This window comes from Dasypus novemcinctus, chromosome 2 (genome assembly GCF_030445035.2).
Source record: "Dasypus novemcinctus isolate mDasNov1 chromosome 2, mDasNov1.1.hap2, whole genome shotgun sequence".
NCBI classification, from domain to species: domain Eukaryota; kingdom Metazoa; phylum Chordata; class Mammalia; order Cingulata; family Dasypodidae; genus Dasypus; species Dasypus novemcinctus.
Window position 1 is genome coordinate 171463364 of NC_080674.1, and position 23886 is coordinate 171487249.

General features: G+C 37.7%; 1 protein-coding gene across 12 annotated transcripts in view; it reads right to left on the reverse strand.

The window, feature by feature from the left end:
• GABRB2 (gamma-aminobutyric acid type A receptor subunit beta2) overlaps positions 1-23886 on the reverse strand; it is a 282363-nt gene that overhangs the window by 4572 nt on the left and 253905 nt on the right. The gene's annotated exons all lie outside the window — the stretch shown is intronic.

The following is a 23886-nucleotide window of genomic DNA, read 5'->3' on the forward strand; positions in this document are numbered from 1 at the left end:
GCTCACTATAGCCTAATTACAGAAGAATTAATGACACAACTAAAACTAAAGCAATTTGCTAAGCAAATTTTGAATAATTTCATTTAATTGTTGTGTCTTAATACCTACTGTCATGAGATATCACCAATATAAATATAGGTTAAAGGACGAGTTATGAACAATGCAGTAAGCATGGACCCTGTCAAGGTGCATTGAATTCAGAGCAACAAGGAACTCAAAAATAAGAGTATGGGAAACGGACTTAGCCCAGTGATTAGGGCGTTCATCTACCACATGGGAGGTCCATGGTTCAAATCCCGGGCCTCCTTGACCCATGTGGAGCTGGCCCATGCGCAGTGCTGATGCACGCAAGGAGTGCCCTGCCACGCAGGGGTGTTCCCCACGTAGAGGAGCCCCACTCGCAAGAAGCACGCCCCGTAAGGAGAGCCGCCCAGCGTGAAAGAAAGTGCAGCCTGCCTAAGAATGGCACCACCCACACAGAGAGCTGACACAAGATGACGCAACGAAGAGACACAGATTCCCATGCCACTGACAACAACAGAAGCGGACAAAGAAACAAGATGCAGCAAATAGACACAGAGAACATACAACTGGGGTGGGGGGAGGAGGGGAGGGAAATAAATAAATAAATCTTTAAAAAAAAAAAGAGTATGACAGCTGGGCATGCAGAGGCAGTGGAGGTGTGAGTAGGGTGAAGGACTGACTTGGAAGGAAAGGGGCTGGGATTAAAGAAGAAAGGAGCAAGCTCTGAATTGACTCTGCTGACCAGAATTTTGGGATAGAGAGTAAAGTTGGCTGTGCAGATAGTTGCTCCTTTTCTATATTGGATAATTTCTTATTGGCAAGTTAAAAGTAGAGGATGAATATTGACATCATAATTACTAAACAAATCCTTGAATAAAGTTTTTTTAATATACTTTTATTTTTAAAAGATGCATATATCACACAAAATGTTACATTAAAAAATATGAGGTTCCCATTTGCCCCCCCACACACACTTTTCCCACATCAACAACTTCTTTAATTAGTGTGGTACATTCATTGCATTTGATGAATACATTCTGGAACACTGCATGGATTGCAATATAAATTGTAGTTTGTACTCTCTTCCAGTCCATTCAGGGGGTTATGGCAGGATATATAATATCCTACATCTGCCCCTGCAATATCATTGAGGACAATTCCAAGTTTTAAAATGCCCTCATAACACACCTCCTTTTCCCTTTTCCTGACTTCAGCAACTCCCATGGCCACTGTCTCCACATAAATTATATAATTTCTTCCATTGCTAGAATCACATTAACTCTATAGTAGAATACCAGTAATTTCACTCTAATCCAAATTTTATTCCTCCATCCTGAGGACCCTAGGATGGCAAAGCCCACTCTACCTCTCAATTGAGAGGGGCCTTTGATCCCATTTGGCTGGTGGGTGGAACTCTCATATCCGCAGCTGCAGACTGTCTCAGTTCCTTGGTGTAGTGGTTGTCCATCCTCACCTCTCTGTCAGGTGACGTGGGTAAGTCCAATGAACTGGAAAGTAGGTGCTGCAACACCACTGAGGCTCAGGGTCCAGCTGGCACATGGACAGTCCAGAGGTTCAAGTCTCCTGGGTATACACCAACCCCAGCACCAACCACAGGTTCAGTAAAAGGGACAGAGAGGCATGTGTAAAGAAGTCACATTTGAGTTCAACTCCATCACACTCAGGAGCACAAGTTCCAAGTAGGGCCCACTGGAAAGGCACTAAACTCTGGAGCCATCTGCCATGACTGTAGGATCTGGGTGTCTCTGTAGCCCTCAGGAGCACTACAACCTGGGGTTGTATCTACTTTGGCTGTTCATGAGATCCTGCTGAGACGTGCCTAAGCGCAACTTCTCTGATGAACTCCTGACTTGTTTTGAAGTCTCTTAGCCATATAAACTCATTTATCTTTATCATGTTTCCCTTCTATTCAAAGTCTTTTTCCAGTTGCTTCACCAGTTGGTGCTTGGTAGTAATCCCTCAGCGCCAGGGAGGTTCATCCCCAGGAATTGTGTCCCATGCTGGGGGGAAGGTAATGTATTTATATGCTGAGTTTGGTTTAGAAAGTGGCCCTATTTGAGCAATATGGAGACTTTCAGGAGGTACCTCTTATGCACCCTACAACACTTGGCCAAGTTGAAATTTCAAGCACAACAGGTTAATGAGCATAGCCATCAGTATCAAGGGTCCATCATTAGACCATCCTTCTTCACTGGTCATTGCCCTTGCACTTGGGGAATTGTTGCTATTCCATTGCGGAATGCAGTAGAGCTCCCCAGGACGGGAATCTAGCACTTCCTCAGTTGTCATGTGAATCTCTACCTACTGTATCAATACCTAATGAACATCTGAACGTATCTATATACCCTATATGCATGCTCAGGTGAACCCACTCCCATGCATCCCCCATCAATGACACCCCACACCAAGAATAATGTTGTTTTGTTGTTGGTAAGAAGGTAACAACAGTGTGACTTATTTTTAAGAATCATCAATTGCCACAGTTTATAAAAAGGATAAAATCTAGCCACAGTGAGTTATTATTTGTAATGGAATATATTTATTTTGGTGGAGAATCAGTATATACCAATTGCCAGTAAAATGTCTAAAATCATAAAATAAGGGAAAGATGGCCAGTGGAACGTACTGATGATAAATGGAAACAAGGGATATAACCAAATACTTAATTGGAATATACAATGCTCCAAATTTATGAGTTATGAATGTTAAGATTATATGCTAACAATTAGTTTTTAAATATGACTTAATAACCCTGTATTATAAATTAAAATTGCTAATCTTTTGAGAGATCGAAGCTATAAAATATGCTGGGACACACACTAGACCAATTAATCTATGTCAACAGACCAGGTATTCTGTTTGTTTAGTGTAAGGTAGAATTTTGCTCAGAGGAAATATTAGAAACATACATATTTTATGTTAATTTTAAAACTTTGTAAGTTTTAGAAAGAAAACCAAATAAATGTTGAAACAGGTCTGTCAAGGAAGAGTCAAATATTTGTTTCTGTGGTGGGTTCACACACTCTAGGGAAGAAAAAGAGCATGTAAATGCACATGCTACATACCAGTCTCACCAAATGCCTTCAACCATCTTTCAAAACATGCATTATTTTCTCAGGTTACAATGAAGGTGCTCACCAAATTTCCTGAAATCACATAGCTAATAAATAGTGGAGCTGGATTTCAAACTTTGATCACTATAGTTCAAAGTTTGGGGGAAAGAGAGTGACTTTGCCACACTCAACAGAAGCAAAGTTGATGGAAGTGGGAAGCCCACCATTCCTTCTTATTTTAGACAGTGCGCTTATTTTCTGCTCTGCTATCGGTTAACTTTTACTTTCACCACCTAGGAAACAGCTTTTTGGCAAAAATTTCTTTGTCTACTATCCATGATGATGTTCACAAGTACCCTCTCACTATTTAAATAATTGCCATAGTGTCTGCTTTTCTGTTGAGCAATTATAAAAAGAAGAGTTATGAGCTTACATCATACCCAGCTGAGTTAAAATATAAAGCTATGGTAACCACCATACTAGAAATAATGGCGGCAGTGGTCTATCATTTGGGAAAAGTTGTTCTAAGTCTATGATAAATTATCCTTGGATAACTCATTTAATCTCACTGGGCTTCTGTTTTCTTAATCTATGAAATTCAAGAGTTCAATTAGATCATTCCTGAAGTTCACTTAACATTTACATATTTACTCATTAATTCATCAATTTAAAATGTTTTTATCCAACACCCACTGTGTGTGTGGTCCTGGGCCAAGTGTGGTAGATACAGCAGCTATGAAGGAGCTAGAATTTCTGATAGTTCCTGTGGTAGTCAGGGGTCTCAGAAAGAATACAGGATTTGGAGTCAAAAGCTTAGAGTTCTGGCTCCTCCATTTGTTATTTTTGACCTTGGAAAAATGACTGCTTGTATGGAAGAGTTTTGGGAGACTGACTGGGATAAAATATGTGGGAAGGACTTGGGAAACTAAAGCTCTCGGGAAAGTTGATTGTTATGACATGCCATGAGTGCAATAGGATATATTCAGGTTCTAGTCATGTGACCTTGAAAAAAGAGAGATTAGCTGAAACCCTCCCCTGACACCACACCACACTGGCCATTTACCACACTCTCTCTGTGATGAACGACTGAGTTTTTTGGAGGGCTGGAATACTGGGTTAATCAACACCTGACACTGGATCTGGGGGAGATATATAGTATTTCCAAGTTCAGATTCTAGACTCAGACAAACGTGTTTCTTTCTGGTCTTGACCACTCACCAGTTTTGAGTCCCTAGGCAAAACATTCAATCTCTCTGTACCTCGGTTTATATTAAAAATGGAGGAAAAACCCAAGAAGTTTGTCTAAGAGGATTAGACAGGACATGCAAAGCAGTTAGCCTAGTGTTGTACATAGTAAGCACTCAAAAAATCATAACTGATTTTTCTGTAAAATTGCTATAAAACTTCCTTGAATAAATAAATGAGATCTTCTACTGTCGTTTTTAATGCCATGGACTATGTAAACAAACCAGGGTTTTGAAATTGTCATCTTATTCAATTTTGTTTTGATTAGCTGTTTCTGTCAAGCCCAAGAAAAATGATTAACACATAGTAAACACTATATGTTTTGGGTAGAATTCATAAATCAATTAAATATAATAAATTAGTTAGGACTGAATTACTTCCAAATGCTGAGGTGAGATGAAGTGGGCTGCTTTCATTTCATAGGTGGGAAGGACCACTTATGGTCCTATGCACAGGCAGAAAGTTCACATCTTCCTCACCACAAAGGAACACAGAGCCCACGGGCCAGGGCAGAAGATGCGGCATCTCTAGCATTGGCATGTGGGGGTGGGGAGGGTAGAAAGGCCTGGCTTGCCTTTCCTCATCTGACCACAGGTAATTGTGGTCTTTTGTTGAGTATCTGTCTTTCCCACCAGACTATACTTCTTGGCAAAAGCAAAGCCACAGTCTGTTGTGTTCATTGTTACATCCCTAAACACCTGACACAGTGCTTGGCACATAACAGGTTCTCAGTAAATAAATTCTGATTGGGTGGAATTAATTTTGTGACCTTCAGTAACTCACTTAACCTCTTTGTGAGACATCAATAAACTAAGGTTAATTTTGCAACACCTGTCTGAAGATAAGGACTGTGTGGAACTACCTCTGGAGGGCTTCTCCTGTCATAAGGCTTCTCCCCCTCTTTATACTGCTCTTGTTCTGGAGCAGCATCTTGGGTGCCTGAGAGCTGGGGACAGCCCTTTCTATGGAGCCCTGAACTGCTTCCATGATAGATAGCTCCATTCTGACCCCAGGGAAGGGAACTTGGTGAGCAGCAGCTAGCGGCTAGGATTAAACATTTTACAAAAATTGACCTCTTTAAATTATCCTAATAGTCCTGTGGGGCTTGGGAAATAAGGCACAAAGAGGTTAAGGACTTCAGTGTCAGTTCACACAGTGAATAGGTGGTAAAGCAGGAATTAGAATCAAGTCTCTTCTCACTTTGCAGTGCTCAGGTACAAGAAACCCCTGCAGTCTTTTACAGATCATAAAAGAGGCCCTCTCAGGGCATAGTAGGATGGTCACCTGAAGTCTTACAAAACTTTCCTTAATGAAGCGTGGGTAGAATTGTTTGGATTTAAATATGTTACTAAAGGCAAGAGCTAGTATAAAGTCCTGTTCTCTGTGAGGAGAGTAGATATTGTGGTTTTGCTGTTATCAGCAAGTACTCATTCCAGTGACAGCCTGGGGAAGCACCACTTCCCCTCAGTTTCTGGGCTTCTGGTGTGGTTGTGAGCTAATCGGTGGAGTTCTGGACACAGCGATTGGTTCCGGGGTGGGCAGTAGACCTTTTCAGAGCCAATGGCATTTCATGAACCTTTGGAAGAGCACACCAGAATGAAGACACTCATATCTTTCTACTCATTTTTCACCTAGACATAAGTGGCCCTGAATCCTCTAAACCTGCTGAGATGCTTCAACTGCAAGAGAAGATTCTACTGGGAAAGGAGCCAACACAGAGAAAGAGTATCCATAACCAAATGTCAGTATGTCTCTGTATCTGGTCATTCCTGACCTGTTACATTAAGCAAAAAGATACATTGTGTTTTGTTTTGTTTTGTTCTTGTCTAAGTCAGAATGAGTTAGATTTTCTGTCACTTGAAATCCAAAGAATTCTGATATATAATGAATCCCATTTAAGTTTCTCAACAAGTATAGAATAGGCAGGATAGGAATTACAGGCATTTCACTTGTCAAAATTTTTCATAACTGAAATCAGGACCAAAGAAAGCCTTTAATTAGAGCAATACAATATTCATTATGAAAACCCAGTGTTGATTTCAAGTGTTTTGGGCTGGGACTATAGCACCAAATAGCTGCTAGGTTTGCACAGCTGACTGTTCAATTGGCTACTTTCTATTCATTCCTTTCTTTTTTCTTTTCTTTTTTCCCTTCAATAGTGTGAACTGTGTTGGGCGCAATGTTACAAGGTCAAGGCCATAGGTAACAGAAGAGGTTTAGAGAGTCCTGTATGTATGGTTTAAAGAGTAAAGGACAATTTATTTAGACAATTTACTGTTTGCCTTGTAATAGTAAATTATCCTTAGACTTTATTTATTTATTTATTTATTTATTTATTTAAGGAGGTACCAGGGATTGAACCCAGGACCTTGTACATGGGAAGCAGGCGCTCAACCACTGAGCTATACCCACTTCGCAGACCTTATTTATTGTTAATCGCCCTTTTTGTTTAAATAAAAGAAAAAAGGACATTGCCATTATAAATGTGACATTCCACAGCAATTATTCTTCCTTTTCCCCTTTGAACTTCCTCTTTCTCTAAAGCAATGGTTTAATAGGAGCTTTCTTAGGGACATATCTACTGAAATATACCATAGCAGAACAGATTGCTTTTTCATTTTACAGGATAGGAAACTGAAGCTCAAAAAGGAAAGTGAGCTACTTAAAATTTTACAGCTAACAATTAATAGAACAGGTATACCAATTCTGGGTTGTTGATGATTATTTCAATGTAATATATAGTCCATGCTGCCTCCAGCCTGTCTTTAAATTAACCATGAAAACCTGACTCAGGTTGCGATTTGAGGAATGCTATAAACTAATGCAGTGTTCCCAGATTTGAGCATGCATTAGAATCTACCACAGACTTCGTTAAAACATAGATCTTTGAGCCCCACTCTCAGAGTTTCTGAGACAGTAGGTCTGGGATGAGCCTCAAGAAGCTGCATTTCTAACCATTCACAAATCAAATCACATCCCTCTGTGACCCAGCAACATTACATACTTTTTCTTTTCTGCTGACCTGATACAGCAAATTTAAGTTAAATATTTTGGTTTAAGGGATTTTCTTCTTCCCTCTTCTCCAACATTTTTCCCAATAAGAAAAGAAACATGTTTAGTTAATAGAGTTCCATTTTGCTTAAAAGATAGTGTATTAAACAACAAAGAGTGGGACATATTTTTCTTTAATAATCAGTTAATTCAAGGTTTGGTTTCAAGTTTGCTGCTTCTTTTCCTGCACATATCCCAGTGAAGGGCCTATACCCTGGAGGGATATCTTTATCCTATAGTCATATATAAAAGCCAATCACGTCCCTCAGTGACTCAACAACATCACAGGCTTAACTTGGGAAGGAGGACAGGGTATTTCAGATCCCAGTTCATCACTCCTATCATCAAAAGAAGAGTGAGAAATTGCAAAAATTCAAGAAATCCTAACTGCAATTTCCAATTACAATGGCTAGTGTGTGGGTAGCTCGTGTTTTATCTTCCATGAAATGACATTGTAACCTGAGTGACTTGAAATTAGAAGGCAATGAACTGTTAACCACATGGGAATATTTAAAAACACTCTTTTCAAAGGAAAAACACTCTGAAACTATCTAGCTTGCACTCAGTGTTCTAAGAGGTGAAAGAAAGTTCACCCAACCAGAATATGAAATGGAGAGTCTGGGAGAGCAAGAGTAGGCTGACATCTTCCAAGGATAATGAATTTTCTAGAGGAAGTAAGAGACAGATAACAACAGCAGAAAGAGTAGTAAGATTTTCCTCTCCAAAGGACCCCAGAAGATAGGGCTTTTATAAGAGTTATCATTACTACAGGACCCGTGGGAGCAGGCATTCAACAAGTCCAAGGTGAACAGTGAACTGACGCTCATGTTTTTTCGGTCTCTCTCACAGGGGTCTTTTTCAAAATGCCCCTTTCAAAACCCACTAGCAAGGTGAATAGAAAGAGTGCTCTCCTCATAGATGAGAGTGGGTGCCAATTCTGGCTTCCTCTCTCTCGGTTGGAGTGTTGTTCATTTAGAAAATCTAGATGGACTTAATGAAACCTTCACTAATTCCCTCTATCAGGTTAAAACCTCTTGCTATAAGCTCACTGAACCTATGTTTGCCTCATGAGGGTAAATCTGTGTCCAGAAACTGTCTTAATGCTGATGTATTGCTAATGCTGACCCCTACAGTTGGTACAAAGTTAAGTTCTCAAACCAAACCTGGCTCAAGTGAATGGCTGAGATGGTTAGAATGATACAGGGATGATCACACATTCAAATCAGGCTAGGGAGATAATATAAAATTGGGAAGCAGGGGGACACTTATGGCACTGTAATAAACTAGATGAGAAAACACAATCCCACCGGAAGCTCATTTAAATCCAAATTTAAAAAATAAAATCACTATGCTGGTTAAAATCACGTCTAAGGGTTCAGCCCACAGGCTGACACATCAAGTTCCTTTTATAACTCATTTATAAAAAGTTTGCCTCTTAGTTCCATTTAATCTACAATTATTAAATGCGTTTTTAAAATGTATAGTGCAATGTAGAAATGATGGATAAGGAAAATTCATTTGGCAAAACCCTGTAGTCCTGGAGCTCTTCCTTGCAAACTGATTTTGAAACAGAACTTGTAGTTTTTGTTCCAGTGTGTGGAACCTCACTGCGTCAAATTCTGCAGTGTCTCTCTGTGCTTCAACTTCATAAACAGACTTCCTATCTTTCGTGGCTTAGTGTCCTCCATCATATTTATTCCAACAACATCAAATTCATTTCTCTTGGGAAAATGGTTCCTTTATATTTATCAATTTAGGTTGAATTCATTAAGAATTATATACAATATGCAAATTACTGCTCTTTCTTTTACAACAACAGGGTCGAGATAGAGGGATAGATGTTAAATTTGAGGGAGAAGGAATTGTTTGCGTTTAATAACAATAAAGTATAATTAGTGAAATATGTGCTGAATTGAATACTTTTTTCAGAAGGTTGGTAGAATTCTTTCTACGTTTTTCTTAACTTAGAAAGAATAAGCTACTAGTTTCAATTAAAGTTGAAAGAGATTGGGATCTATTTGAAAATCCCTGAAGGAATAAACAGTAAAGAAAATGACATTTATTGCCTATCAATTTTTTTTTTTAGGAGGTACCAGGGATTGGACCTGGGACCTTGTACATGGGAAGTAGGAGCTCCAGCACTGTGCCCACTTCCCTTGCCTATCAATTTTAATGGACATTTCTTTCAACCAAAGGAAAAACTGGCTTTAAATTATTACAGATCCTCAGAAGGTATGGAAAGGAGGCATGTTTTACAACAAGTTTACCTAAGCCCAAAGCCTTATTTTTGACAAGTTCCAGGATTGGATAGGTACATTGTCATATGTACACTGTACCTATCCAATCCTGATGGATAACTCAAAGAAGTTTTACCACCCAAGCTTACATCCTGAGAGGTGACTGTTTGTGTTAGTTCAATTTACATCAGACCTACTGGTTCAAGTTCCTAGCTGGAGAGAGAAGACTGATTTGATCTTTGCATTAGCTGGTTCATACACTCAAAACTTCATGGGTGATGACTTGCTAAAGATTTTCATATACACCATCTACTTTGTAATTCACAATTTCCCAATTCATTTTCAAATAATAGCATGGAAGAAATTTGTTTTGGTTTCTTTCCACAAGGCTAAAAACATTCCACTCAACTGTTTAAAACACAGTGGAGGCAGAGGGATGGGGACGAAGCCTAGCTGATGGCAGAAGAGAAGCTGCACTTTCCCTGGATTGACAAGTATTGCCAGCGATGACGACAGTGTACACTGCTAAGAGGGAGAAGGGCAAATATTAGCCACACTCTCCTCCCTTCACGATCTCCTAAAGCCAAGGACACTGGGTAACAAATATAGTGGGCAAGCAGGTCAAATTTTAATTGACTTAAAGGTTGCTGTGATCCAAATCATCCCAAATTTTGGGGAGCTCCTGGTTCCCTCTTGTTTCTGGGTTTTGAACCTGAGAGGCCACCCACTGCGCTTCAGTTCCAGGGCAGAGGGAAACTACAATCTGCTTTCAGCTTTTAGCTAAAAGCAAAGAAGCCAAGTTTTGGTTTCTATCCCTATTGGCAAGAAGCCAATGTTTTAGCAATCTATCTAAAAATCTGAAAATTCAATCCTCCGAGAAGATGTTGACTCAACAGGAAAATTTCTCAGCCCACAACTTCAATAAACCGCATCTAGATTATAATTAGGCCCCATCACAGGTTTCAGAGACACCCACACCCTCCACATGACCTTGCCCACCACCTCCTATTGTTTTTCATTTAATTTGGTAAAGAAGCCAGAAAGCTGACCTAATGCAGACCATATGGGCATGACTCTCCTGAACAGATAGCAAAAGGGTAATAGAAAGAAGCAGTGTCATTCAGTCCCACAGATATACAGGGAACACAGCCAATGGCTTGTTTCGGATTCAGAGTTTAGTTTTATTCTTGAGTGGCAGGGCCCATGAGGGTGTTGCTGAAATGGATCTCTTGTACAGAGTGGGCTGGATAGGGAGGGTACGCTAATTCACACCAATTATACTGTGCATGGGAATTTGGATATAAGCTTAGTGCATCTTGTAGCTGAGCTTAAATGACAAGTGCTGGGGCGGGGAGGGGAAACTGACTCAGCAGTAATTTAAAAATCACAAAAATCAATATTCTTGAAATAACATAAGGAGTATATGTGAAAGCATGTACCCAATTAAGGCAAAATAACTGATGCTAGGTATAATGTGACTGCAGAAAAGTATCTTTATAACAAATATGAATAGCAAATCATTTATTACAATAAATTATTTATAAGCTCTGGACAATTTCTTAATGGAATTTTAGAATGTTATTGATATTGAATAATACACAGTTATTCGAACAGGATCAAGGAATTGCTAAAATTTGCTTCATTAGATAATTGGGGAGAGAAAGGGAGCCGTAATCATCTTTCTTAACTATTTATGTATTTTGTATCTTTCAGACCTTAGTTCTTTCCTTTGGGGTGTGTGGCAGTTGGGTGTTGTTTATGAATTCCAAAAAAGACAATGGATTGTGTTTGTAAACTGCTCTGTTCTTCTGGGCATATTAGATTGTATTGGACTCAGAGGTTTCACTTTTACTTTATTAAATTAAGATTAGGGCTTTTTATTTGACCACATTGTGAGGGTTTAAGTCACCACCTATGGCTAGCCTACAGCTGTGGGCTATATAAAGAGATGCTCAATCAAAGACAGGGAAGTAAACTCATGGAGAAGGAGAACACAGAAGCAGATGTGCAGGAACAGAAAGTGCTCCATAGACACAGTCCCAGGAGAAGAGATGAGCCTGACAGTTTACAGCTGACCTTGTGAAGAAAACAGAGCAGCTGAGTCCAGAAAGAAATGAGCCCTGGGGAGAAAGATGAGCCTTATGCCAGCCTACAGCTGAGATTGGAAGAAACTGGGACCACAGAGCCTAATGAGGAAGGAGGAAGGCTGAACCCTGGCAGACATCATCCACTGTCTTGCATCAACACATGGCAACAGAATTTGGGTGAGAAAGTACCTGTATGGTATCTTGAGCTGGACACTTTCGGGCCTGGTAGCTGTAAGATTCTAACCCACATATATATAAACACCCTTTATAAAAGCCAACAGAGTTCTAGTACTTTGCATCAGCCCCCTTTGGTTGACTAATACATGGAGTGTTTCTTGGTCCTTCCCTGACTATATCAGGTCCCCATTCTATGTTCCTGTAACACTGTAGACACTTCTTTAACTGCCCTTATTTCCATTTATAATTATATATTAATCCATAGGCATTTATTTAAGGTGTGTCTGTCAATTAGGATGTGGGCAAGAAGCATGTCTTATGGAGTCTCAAGAAATAGGTGCTGGATTAGCAGATTATAACATGATTCGATATTTAGTGGGTATGTATAGTATGTTCCAGGCACAGCTGTAAGGACTCTACATGGATTATTGCATCTTTTCCTCACCACAATCCTTTGTGGTAGTGACTCTGATTAACCCTCATGTCATCAATGAGCAAGCTGAAGCCTTGAAAAATTGAGTGCCTTGCTGAAAGGAGGACAAGTAAATAAGAGATCTGAGATTTAAATCCTTACAGTTTGATTTCAGAGTCCAATCTGAAAAAGCCTGATGCTGCCCTGCCTCCAAGGGCCTTCTATGTGTCCTCTTGAAAGAATGAACTTTTCTATTGTTTTAGAGGAAGGCATTTAGGAAATATGACTATCTACCATGCAGCTGAAGAACAGTGGCAAGAATGGGGAGACAAGAATAGTGACAGGACAGGAAACATGGCCCGAGCACAGAGAGAAGGAGGAGAAAGGTGATCCTCCATAAGGATGACTCAGAGGGAGCACAGACCTCTCTGGCTTGTGAGGAAGGAAAGGGAAAGGAGAGGGGAGCCCATATGACTGTACAATTTCTCATAGTAGGTGCCAAGTTGTGAAACCCAGTCTTCCATCGGACCTTTTCCACTAAGTTTGGGTTGACTATATTTTAGGAAGGGCCAACATGGTGAAATGAGTGGGACCTATTGTTAGAATAGGGATGAGTGACTTTAACGTGGGCTGCCACAAAAGTTAACCCAAAGTATCTAAACTCTCTACATTTAGATTGTAGGAATTTCAGGGTGACCCTGTATGCATTCAGGTTTTGGGTAGCTGAGGCTTTCGTGTTGTGTTTAAGAATATAGTCTCTGAAGCTAGGCCACTTGGGTTAATGAAATACACATCAACTAAACAAAGGGAAAGAAACACATGATCATCGCAATTGATGCCAAACAGGCATCTGCCAAAATTCGCATCCTTTCTTGATAAAACCACTTAGAAAAATAGGAATAGAAGGAAACTTCCTGAACATGATAAAGGGCATATATGAAAACCCACAGCTAACACCATACTCAATGGTGAAAGACCGAAAGCTTTCCCTCTAAGATCTGGAACAAGACACGTGTACCCACTGTCACCACTGTTATTCAGCGTTGTACTGGAAGTTCTAGCCAGAGTAATTAGTCAAATAAATAAGTAAATAAATAAAGGCATCCAAATTGGGAAGGAAAAAGTAAGACTTTCACTACTTGCAGGTGACAAGATCCTACATACAGAAAGTACCAAAAAACTACAACAAAGCTATTGTAGCTAATAATTTTATACAAGTTCAGCCAAGTGGCAGGATTAAGATCAACATACAAAAAATTGGTATTGTTTCTATACAATAGTAATGAGCAATTTGGGGGGGAGGTTAGGATTAAGAAAGAAATTCCATTTAAAATAGCCACTAAAAGAATCAAATATCTAGGAAAAAAATTTAACCAAGAATGTAAAGGATTTACTTGTACACAGAAAACTATAAAATATTGCTAAAATAAATCAAAGAAAACCTAAACAAATGCAAGGAAATCCTATGTTAATGGATTAAAAGCCTGAATATCATTAAGATGTCAGTTCTACATGAAATGATTTACATATTCAGCACAATCCTAATAAAAATTCCAACAGCCTACTTTAAAGAAATGGGAAAGCCAATTATCCAATTTATTTGGATGGGTAAGGGGCCCAAACAGCCAAAAACATCTTGAAAAAAAGAGAAAAGAAGATGGAGGACTCACACTTTCTGAATTTACAGCATATTACAAAGCTACAGTGGTCAAAACAGCTTGGTGCTGGCAAAAGGATAGATGTGTCGGCCAATGGAATCAAATTGGGAGTTGAGAAATAGACCCTCATATCTACAGCCAATTGAACTTGGCAAGACTGCCAAGTCCACTCAATTGGGAAAGAACAATCTCTTCAAAAAGTGGTACTGGAAGAATTGCATATCTGTTTGCAAAAGAGTGATAGTTTATATACGTTCAAATCATATACAAACATGTAAAAAAAAGATTGTATATGTTTCAAATCATATACAAAAATTAACTTAAAATTATCAAAGACCTAAATATAACATGCAGAACTATAAATTTCGTAGGAGAAAATGTAGGATAGCATGTTCAGGTCTTGTGTTTGGCAATGGTTTCTTAGACATTACATGCAAAGAACAAGCTACAAAAGAAAAAAAATAGATAAATGGGACCTCATCAAAACAAAAAATACTAATGTATCAAAGGACTTTGCCACAAAAGTGAAAAGACAACTTACACAATGGGAGAAAATATTTGGAAACCACATATCTGATAAGGGATTACTATCTAGAATATATAAAGAAATCCTGGAACTCAACAATGCACAAATAACCCAATTAAAAAATGGGCAAAAGATCTGACTAGACATTTCCTCAAAGAGGATTTAGAAATGGCTATAAAGCACATGAAAAGATGCTCCACATCACTAGCTATTAGGAAAATGCATATCAAAACCACAGTGAGATATCATTTCACACCGACTAGACTGGTTGCTATTTTAAAAACCAGAAAACTACAAGTGTTGAAGAGGATGTGGAAAAATAAGCACAGTCATTCACTACTGAGTGGGAATGTAAAATGGTGCAGCTGCTATGGAAGACAGTTTGGCAGTTCCTAAGGGAGCTAAATTTAGAATTACTGTATGATTTGGCAATCCTGCTACAAGGTATAAACCTAGAAGAATTGAAAGTAGGGACTCAAACAGATATTTGTACATGATGTTCATGGTGTCATTGCTTGCAATTGCCCAAAGATGGAGGCGACCCAAGAGTCCATCAACTGATGGATGGATAAACAAAATGCAGTATATACATACAATGGAATATTATTCATCTGTCAAAAGGGATGAAGTCCTGTTGCATGTGACAACATGGATTAACCTTGAGGACATCATGTTGAGTGAAATAAGTCAGACACAAAAGGACAAATATTGTATGATCTCAATGATATGAAGTAATTATAATAAGCAAACTCATAGAGTCAGAATTTAGACTATAGTTTAACGGGAGATAGATTAGGGAGTAGAGAATGGGGGGGCTAAGGTTTAATTTGTACATAATTTCTATTTAGGTTGACAATAAAGGTTTGGAAATGGATGATAGTGATGGTAGCACATTATTGTGAGTGTAATTAATAGCACCTAATTATGGATGTGAATGTGGTTGAAGGGAATTTTTGGGTCACGTATGTTACTAGAATGAAAGAAGGTAAAATATGGGACTGTATACCACAGTGAACCCTGTTGTGGATGTTATTAATACAAGTATAAGAATGTTCTTTGATGAATTATAACAAATGTTTGGTATTATACAAGGTTTTAATACAAGTATATGGGAAAAATACACACCTTGTAAACTACGGACTATAGTTAATAGCACTATTTTAATATTCTTTCATCAGCTGTAACAAAGGTAACACACTAATGAAAAATATCAGCAACGGGGTAAATGTGCATGCTGTATTCTTGACATGATTTTTCTGTAAACCTACAGCTTCTATTATTTTAAAAAGTAGTTAAAAAAAAGAATATTAAAAGTGTGGTGGACTATTCCATCAGTCTGAGAAAGATGACGCTACTGAATTTAGAAACAAAGCTTAAGAAATAGGAAAAGCCAGAGCACTGCCCTTGTGATACCTTTCACAACAAACATCAATTTTGTGGTTATCAGTTATCAAATGCTTACTACTTGCCAGTCTCTGTGCCAAGTACTTTCCAGGTACTTCCTCATGTAAACTTTAAAACCACCTTCTGAGGGTTTTACAAAATAGGAAAATGGGCACAGAGAACTTTCCCATGCTCACATAGCTAATAAGTGGCAGCCTTTGGGCTTGAACCAGGTCTCTCTAACTCCAAATTCAAGTTGGTTTGGTTAAGCTAGGTTGCCCTTGCACTGAACTATTATGCTCTTCTCCAGGAATGATCATTTGATAAATACTTGCTGAATGATCAACTCATTTCCTTTCAAATTGGAGTCCCCCCCTTTTAAGGAAAATTTAATGTTAGACTCTAGCTGGTTATGATAAGGGGAGCTAAGTGGAGTTCAAAGACTCTCACAGTTATGCAGCCCATGGCTTCAGCTTCAGAGGCTTACATTTTCAAGAGCTGAACAAAACTTTCCTGTGAGGACTCATTCTTGCAGGGTGCACTCAAGTTGGCAGGTGGGGTTAGCAGGTTTACCCTCCCATGAGTCACAGATCTATGGCTCTGGGATCCCCTTTAGGGGACTCAATGGGGGTAGTTGGCTTATGGCACCTTGGAAGCTGGTCTGGCTTTCAGAAATTTTCTAAACATTTTCAGAAGCTAGCAGAAGTGTTGCAAGGCAAATAGAGTGTTTATTGCTGAAGGAGATTTCAAAACTATGTCAGGGTCCATTTTTATTATGTGTCCCTAGATGCCCTTTGTCAATATTAAAGAAGCATAAAGTAAGGCTACAAACCTTTTCTCAGCAGAGGCCATAAACATTTCCTAATTTCTTTAGGAACAAAAGGCTTGCTGAAAGTACTATACTTGCTTTTTTATAAAATAATTTAATATTAATAGAAAGATGGTTAATACAAATTTAATGACTGCCTCGCATTCCCAAAGCTGTCCATGGAACACAGTTTTCTTTCTTCCGTTATTTTTAAAATAAATAGTTCATAATCTTTTCAGAGTTTCCTCAGTAGGAATTCCTTCAGGATACTAAAAGAGCCACCACACTTCCTAGAATCTGAGATATTTCAACTATAAAATATACCATCAACTTAGTTACTGGTATTTATTTTAAAAAATGGAAAAATTAAATGTGATAGTATATGTGAGCTTCATACTACTGGAACTTTAAAATGTGAATCTTCATCTTAAAATTGAAAAACATTGGAAGTTTTTCCTTAAAGACTTTGTTCATGACCCACTAGGAGGAAGGTTTGATTCCCAGGAGTGATCCAGATAGTAGAAGTATGTTAGCAGTGATGGCATTTCAAATTCTAGAATGAACTTGAGCACCAGAAGAGTCAAAAGTATTCTGATGTGCTGTGAAAAACCACAAAGTGTTACATATCTACTTTTTCGACTGTTTATTTAAAGGTTTGTTTAGTGGTGACTGGGGTATTCTGACGGAATAAATATGTTCACAAAATTTAACTTGCTGGTTGTGATTCCCACCCCAGGAAAACCTACTTGAAAGGAAATGTGTAGTAACTAAGTGGGTCTTTGCCTCCTTGCTGGGCAGGAGACAACCAGTTTCACTGAGTAAGGAGCGACCCACAGAGAAACAGACTAGTCAATGGGAATGAGTGTGACAGTCAGATTCAAGGGGCTTGGTCCTGTGAGCCTGTGTCATCAATGACATCAGGTGTCTGATTCCATTTTTCCATCTATACAATGGGGATATACCTACCCTCTATGTGTCTGATGGTTATTGAAATAATAAAATGAGGTATCACAGGAAAACATATTGAAAAAGTACTGCATCAGGACACAGTATTATTATATGTGCCTGCCTATCCAGTTATACACTGCTTTATAGCTTACAAGGTATTTAATTTACATTCAATTTACCCAATATAGGAAGCATATCTTCTTAGATACGCCATTTTTAGGACTGGACTTGAGTCCAAAGGAATTTTAGTTGTTGCTAATCTAGGAGATTATTTCATAAAATTTCTCTCCATAAAAGCTTTTCATATGTTTCCAAAAGAATGTTGTTCAAGGAGATGAGCAAGTAACAGGAAGATAAGTAATCTGTGTACATGTATATAAATATTGTTACTATTGTAGAAGAAATAAATAAAATTAGGTTTGATTGAAATAAGGCTGTATGACTAAGGAAATTCAGGCAAGAAAATCCAGAAGTTTTAGAACTATATGATTTTAAGGTGGATGAGATTCTGGAAATCACACCCTTATTTTACACATGAGGCTGACTTTTTAAATTACATATATGGCTTATTAAGCATCAGAATTGAGACTTGCCTCCTTATTCTCCTTCTCCCCTTCTTCTTCCTCTCCCCTCCTCCCCCACTCTCTCCGGCTCTCTCTCCCTCTCTTTTTAGGCATCTCCAATCATTAGAAATGTGCTAATCTGGTTAAGAAATGTAGGAAGAATTAGAAAAATAGGAATCGTGTTTATTTGTATGTTGTTTGAATGTGTATGTGTGTGGTAGGTATGGGGTTTGGCGTGTGTGTGTATACAGAATAGATGTAATAAAAGAGTGATGCTGGCAAGACTGTGAGGACACGTATGCACAAGCACACACACACTCTCATATGCACTTTTTAAAAATTTACAAGTATATATTCAATGTAACAGTTCACACCAACAGAAAGGTATAAATTGAAAATAGCAGCATTCCTAACATCCCATTCCAGTCTTCAAATACAGGAAAACAAATTTTTAAAAAAAACAAACAAAACTTAATCTACAGGTATTACCTCTGAAAAAAATATAATGTTGATCATTAGATTTCACAAATAATAATAAATAACTCAAGATGAGTTAAGTGTAAAACAAGAAGAACCAATTCAGCATTAGAGAAAAAAAAAGTAATCTCCCAGGAAAATTTAGAAGACCAGATGCTCTACCTAGAGTTTCAAGAGGAATTTTTATCTTTTCCAGAAAACTACCAAAGTACAAATAACCAGACAATATAAAAACTAAAACCCGTATGGCATAAATGAGAGTTTGGGGAGAATTTCTGTAATGCACATACTAATATATATATGGTTAATATCATTATTATACTTTAACTCTTGAAACTGAAAACAATATATCCTGAAGAAAAATGGATAAGACGAATAAGCAATTCAGAGGGAAGCTTATTCAAACAGCACATAAATGTATAAAATGATGCTAAATTATTTAAGAAATGTGAGAAATACAGATTAAAATAACAATAAAAATATATTCATTATAAACCGCAAAGAGCAATCAACAAAACACACTGCTGAAGAGGAAATGAGGAAAAAGCTCATGTATCAAACAATTGATATAACATGCTTGGGTAGCAATCTGGTCAAACGGACTTTGGCCCAGTGGTTAGGGCGTCCGTCTACCATATGGGAGGTCCGCGGTTCAAACCCCGGGCCTCCTTGACCCGTGTGGAACTGGCCATGTGCAGTGCTGATGCACGCAAGGAGTGCAGTGCCACGCAAGGGTGTCCCCCGCTTGAGGGAGCCCCACGCGCAAGGAGTGCGCCCGTGAGGAAAGCCGCCCAGCGTGAAAAGAAAGAGCAGCCTGCCCAGGAATGGCGCCGCCCACACTTCCCGTGCCGCTGACGACAACAGAAGCGGACAAAGAAACAAGACGCAGCAAATAGACACCAAGAACAGACAACCAGGGGAGAGGGGGGGGGGGAGAATTAAATAAATAAATAAATCTTTAAAAAAAAAAATTAATTATGTTTAAAATTACAGGGAACTCGTACCCAACAATCCAACTTTGAGAAAATTTTCCATGGGAACAAAAGCACAATGCATGAAGAAATATCTACTATTAAGATGACTTCATCATTTATCTGTAATGAAAGAAAAAAGCTAGGAAACAATAGGAATGGTCAAAATTATAGGACTGTCTAAATCACTTATGGTATAGCCATATTACAGAACATTACTTAGTCACATAAAATGATTTATATCAGATCTATACCAATTAACTGCAGGGATTTTCATGATGTTGTTCTCAGATAAGAGCAAGATGTTAAAAATATAATATCATATGATTCAACTATAAACTAAATAATGAAGAATCCCATGGATACATATAGAGTTGTAAATGATTATATGAGCATTATTGTTGGAAAATATTTATGGAAAGAGATTTTCGGTATTTTGTGTTGGCTAGAGTTTGCAAGAGAAAAGGGAGAAAGGGGATGAGTGAAAAATAATTAAAAAGAAAATTGCTACATTAAAAAGTGGTCCGAAATGAACCAGTATATATGATTTGAACCCATACAGTAAAAACAGATATTTATGAGACGTAATTATAAAATATTATTGGTTTTTATCTCTCAGGAAATATGGGATTCAATGGTTTTTACTTTCTAATAATTTTAAGTATTATATAAGTGAAAATAACAAAATAAGATAATAAAATTATGTTCATTGTGGCAGAAAAAAGTTGACCTGATAATAGAGATAAGAGGGAAAGAAAATATATAAATTAAACATTTTTACAGGTTTAAATATATTACTAACTCTTCTAAATTCTGGATTTTCTATCATGTTTCATCTAATCCAAGTTGATTAAAACATTTATACATGATCTTCTTCCCCTTTGTGGGTTCCCCCCTCCTTTTTAAAAATGTAATCTTTGATCTATCTATAATTTAATCTCAAGGTAAAAATGGGTTAGAGGTATGATACCATGTGTAAATATGTCCCCGGGGCCATTCATGTTATTTAGTAAATAATTCACATGTTCTTAATGATTTGAAATGGTATTTTTATTAAGAGCTTAATTTTATTATATTTTAGAATCAATTTCTATTTTCTTTATGTATTCCTAGGCCAGTGCTATATGGCATAAGGTATCCATTACCATAGTTTTTTTTTGGTTGTTTGTTTTTTTAGCTACTGGGGTTGGGGATTGAACCTGGGACCTCATATGATTTTTCCCTCATTACTTTTCATTTTCCTCATTATTCATATTTATTTTTTCTTTCAAATCAATTACTGTTCAAATTATTAAAACAGACCATCAAAGAAACAAAAGCCAAAATAAAGCCCATTGGTATCTGAATGAGGTTACCAAAAAATCACAGAATAATTTAGAATGAATTGACTCCTTTAAAATGTTAGGGTGTCCGTCTACCACATGGGAGGTCCACAGTTCAAACCTGGGGACTCTTTGACCCGTGTGGAGCTGGCCCACGCTCAGTGCTGATGCGCGCAAGCAGTGCCCTGCCATGCAGGGGTGTCTCCCGTGTAGGGAAGTCCCATGCACAAGGAGTGCACCCCATAAGGAGAGCTGCCCAGTACGAAAGAAAGTGCAGCCTGCCCAGGAATGGTGCTGCACACACAGTGAGCTGACACAATAAGATGACGCAACAAAAAGAAACAGAGATTCCCGTGCCGCTGACAACAACAGAAACGGCCAAAGAAGAACACGCAGCAAATAGACACAGAGAACAGAAAACTGGGGTGGGGGAGAGAGGGGGAGAGAAATAAATAAATAAATCTTAAAAAAAAAAAAGAATATAGGGTGTCATAATTTTTCTTTTATGTCTTGGGATAGAGTTTTAATATTTACTTCAGAAGGTGCCTCCCTATTTCTTATTAGGTTTTTTTTTCCTTAAAATGAAATGATTGTTGACACTATACAAAATGTAAATACAAATAAATTTATAGACATGGAAATAGAGAAGCAGTAGTACATGGCAGGGGAAGGATGGGGGATTGAGAGATGACTACTAAAGGGTAGGGGTCTTTCTTTTTGGAATAATGAAAATGCTGTAAAATTGATTGCCGTGATGAATGCACAATTCTGATTATACCAAATGCCACTGATTATACACTTTAGAGGGACTGTATGACTTATGAATGCATTGCAATAAAATTGATTGATATTTTTAAAAATTGTAACGATTGTGACTTTTTCCCTCCCTTTCATCATATTTTGTTTTTGTTTCTATGCTGTTTATATAGAAAAGCTGTGGAAACTTCCCTAACTTCTCATAATGTTTCTAAAAGTTTTTCCCAATTAATTTCCTTGAATTTTCTTTGACTAAAACAACACTTTTGCTAAGAATGCAATGATTTCTCCTTCTTTTCCAACCTTTATTTTTTTACAAATATCAATCCTTTGAATCATCATAGTAACCATAGGTACTATTTTTTTTTAGAGTTATTTATTTATTTCTCTCCCCTTCTCCCCCTCCCCAGTTGTCTGTTCTCTGTGTCTATTTGCTGCGTGTTCTTCTTTGGCCGCTTCTGTTGTTGTCAGCGGCACGGGAATCTATGTTTCTTTTTGTTGCGTCATCTTGTTGTGTCAGCTCTCCGTGTGTGCGGTGCCATTCCTGGGCAGGCTGCACTTTCTTTTGCACTGGGTGGTTCTCCTTACGGGGTGCACTCCTTGCAGGTGGGGCTCCCGTACGGAGGGACACCCCTGCGTGGCAGGGCACTCCTTGAGCGCATCAGCACTGAGCATGGGCCAGCTCCACACGGGTCAAGGAGGCCCGGGGTTTGAACCATGGACTTCCCATGTGGTAGACGGACGCCCTATCCACTGGGCCAAGTCTGCTTCCCCCAACATTCTTTATTTTCTCTTACGTAATTGCACTGGCTAATGATTTTTTAAATAGTGGTGATGGTGAGCATTAAATTTTTGTTCCTATTTTTATGGTTCTACTCCAAGACAAGAGATAACAGGTGGGTTTTTAAATGAAATAAATAGATAAGGAAAGACAAGGAGAGGGGCCCATGACAGGAAAACATTCATTGCTTCCCAGATTACCAAGGAAGTTTTAATCCAGGAATGAATGCTGACTCTTTATTAAGAGCCTTTTAGGTACTTGTTGAAAAGACAAAAACCTTTTCTTTATCTCTCCCTATTAATATAGCAAACAATATTATCCTTGCATTTTTGAAACCACACTATGTAGTTTCATTGTATTTTGTTTTCAGTATTCTCTGGATTAAACTCAATAATTTATTTTAGGATTTTTTCCCCACTAATATTCATTAGTGAAGTGGATCCATAGATTTCTTCATGTATTTTTTTCATATTAAAATATGGCTTTAGCAACTTAAAATGTTACACTACTATCTAAATTATTTGGAGTTTCTTTTTTTAATTTAAATTTTTAAATTCTTTCTGCTATGATCTATAAGAGTCTAATACCATTAGAAATATTTGCCGTTCTATGCTGGATAGGATTTATTGTTGAAATAATCTGGGCCAGATGAATTTTTGGAGCAGGAGGTACATTTTTCTGTTAGGTTTTTAAAATTTTATTTTAGGTAATTGGTCTGTTTATGTCTTTTATTTCTTGTTGGGTCAATTTTAATAATTAATGCCTTTTTATCTTCACTTTAGTATATATGTATTATCTCCCTCTTTACTTCTTTGAAAAGTTGTCCTGGATCAATTATTTCTCTATTTTATTTAATATTTTTTAAGAACTATGATTTATTTGCATACTCTTCGTTTTCTAATTTGTTAACTTAAGATTATTCTCTATTAATTGTTTTCTTCTGTTTACTTTGTGTGTTGCTCTTTCTCTAACGTCTTGAATTGTATAATTTATTCACATTTTAAAATTATTTGTTAAAAATATATTTGAAGCTGTGACCTTCCCAGTGCTGTTTTTAACTATATCCACTAGGATAAATTATGTAGTATTTTAAATTACTATTTTCTAAATGTTCTTTAATTTATTTTATCTTTGACACAAGACTGATATACCAAAGAGTTTTTGCAAGGAATAATCTTTATTAAATATAGTATGCAAAGCCTCTCTATTTTTATTTAGTTTATCTTCTCGACCTGTGAGGGACTGAGTCTTTTCTGCTATTAGCATGTTTCTGTCATTTCCTTCTTTTATGTCCTCTCTCTAATGTATTTTGATGCTATTTTAATGTGAATTATATGGATATATAATGATGATATCTTTATTTTGGATTGCAATTTTTGTCATTAT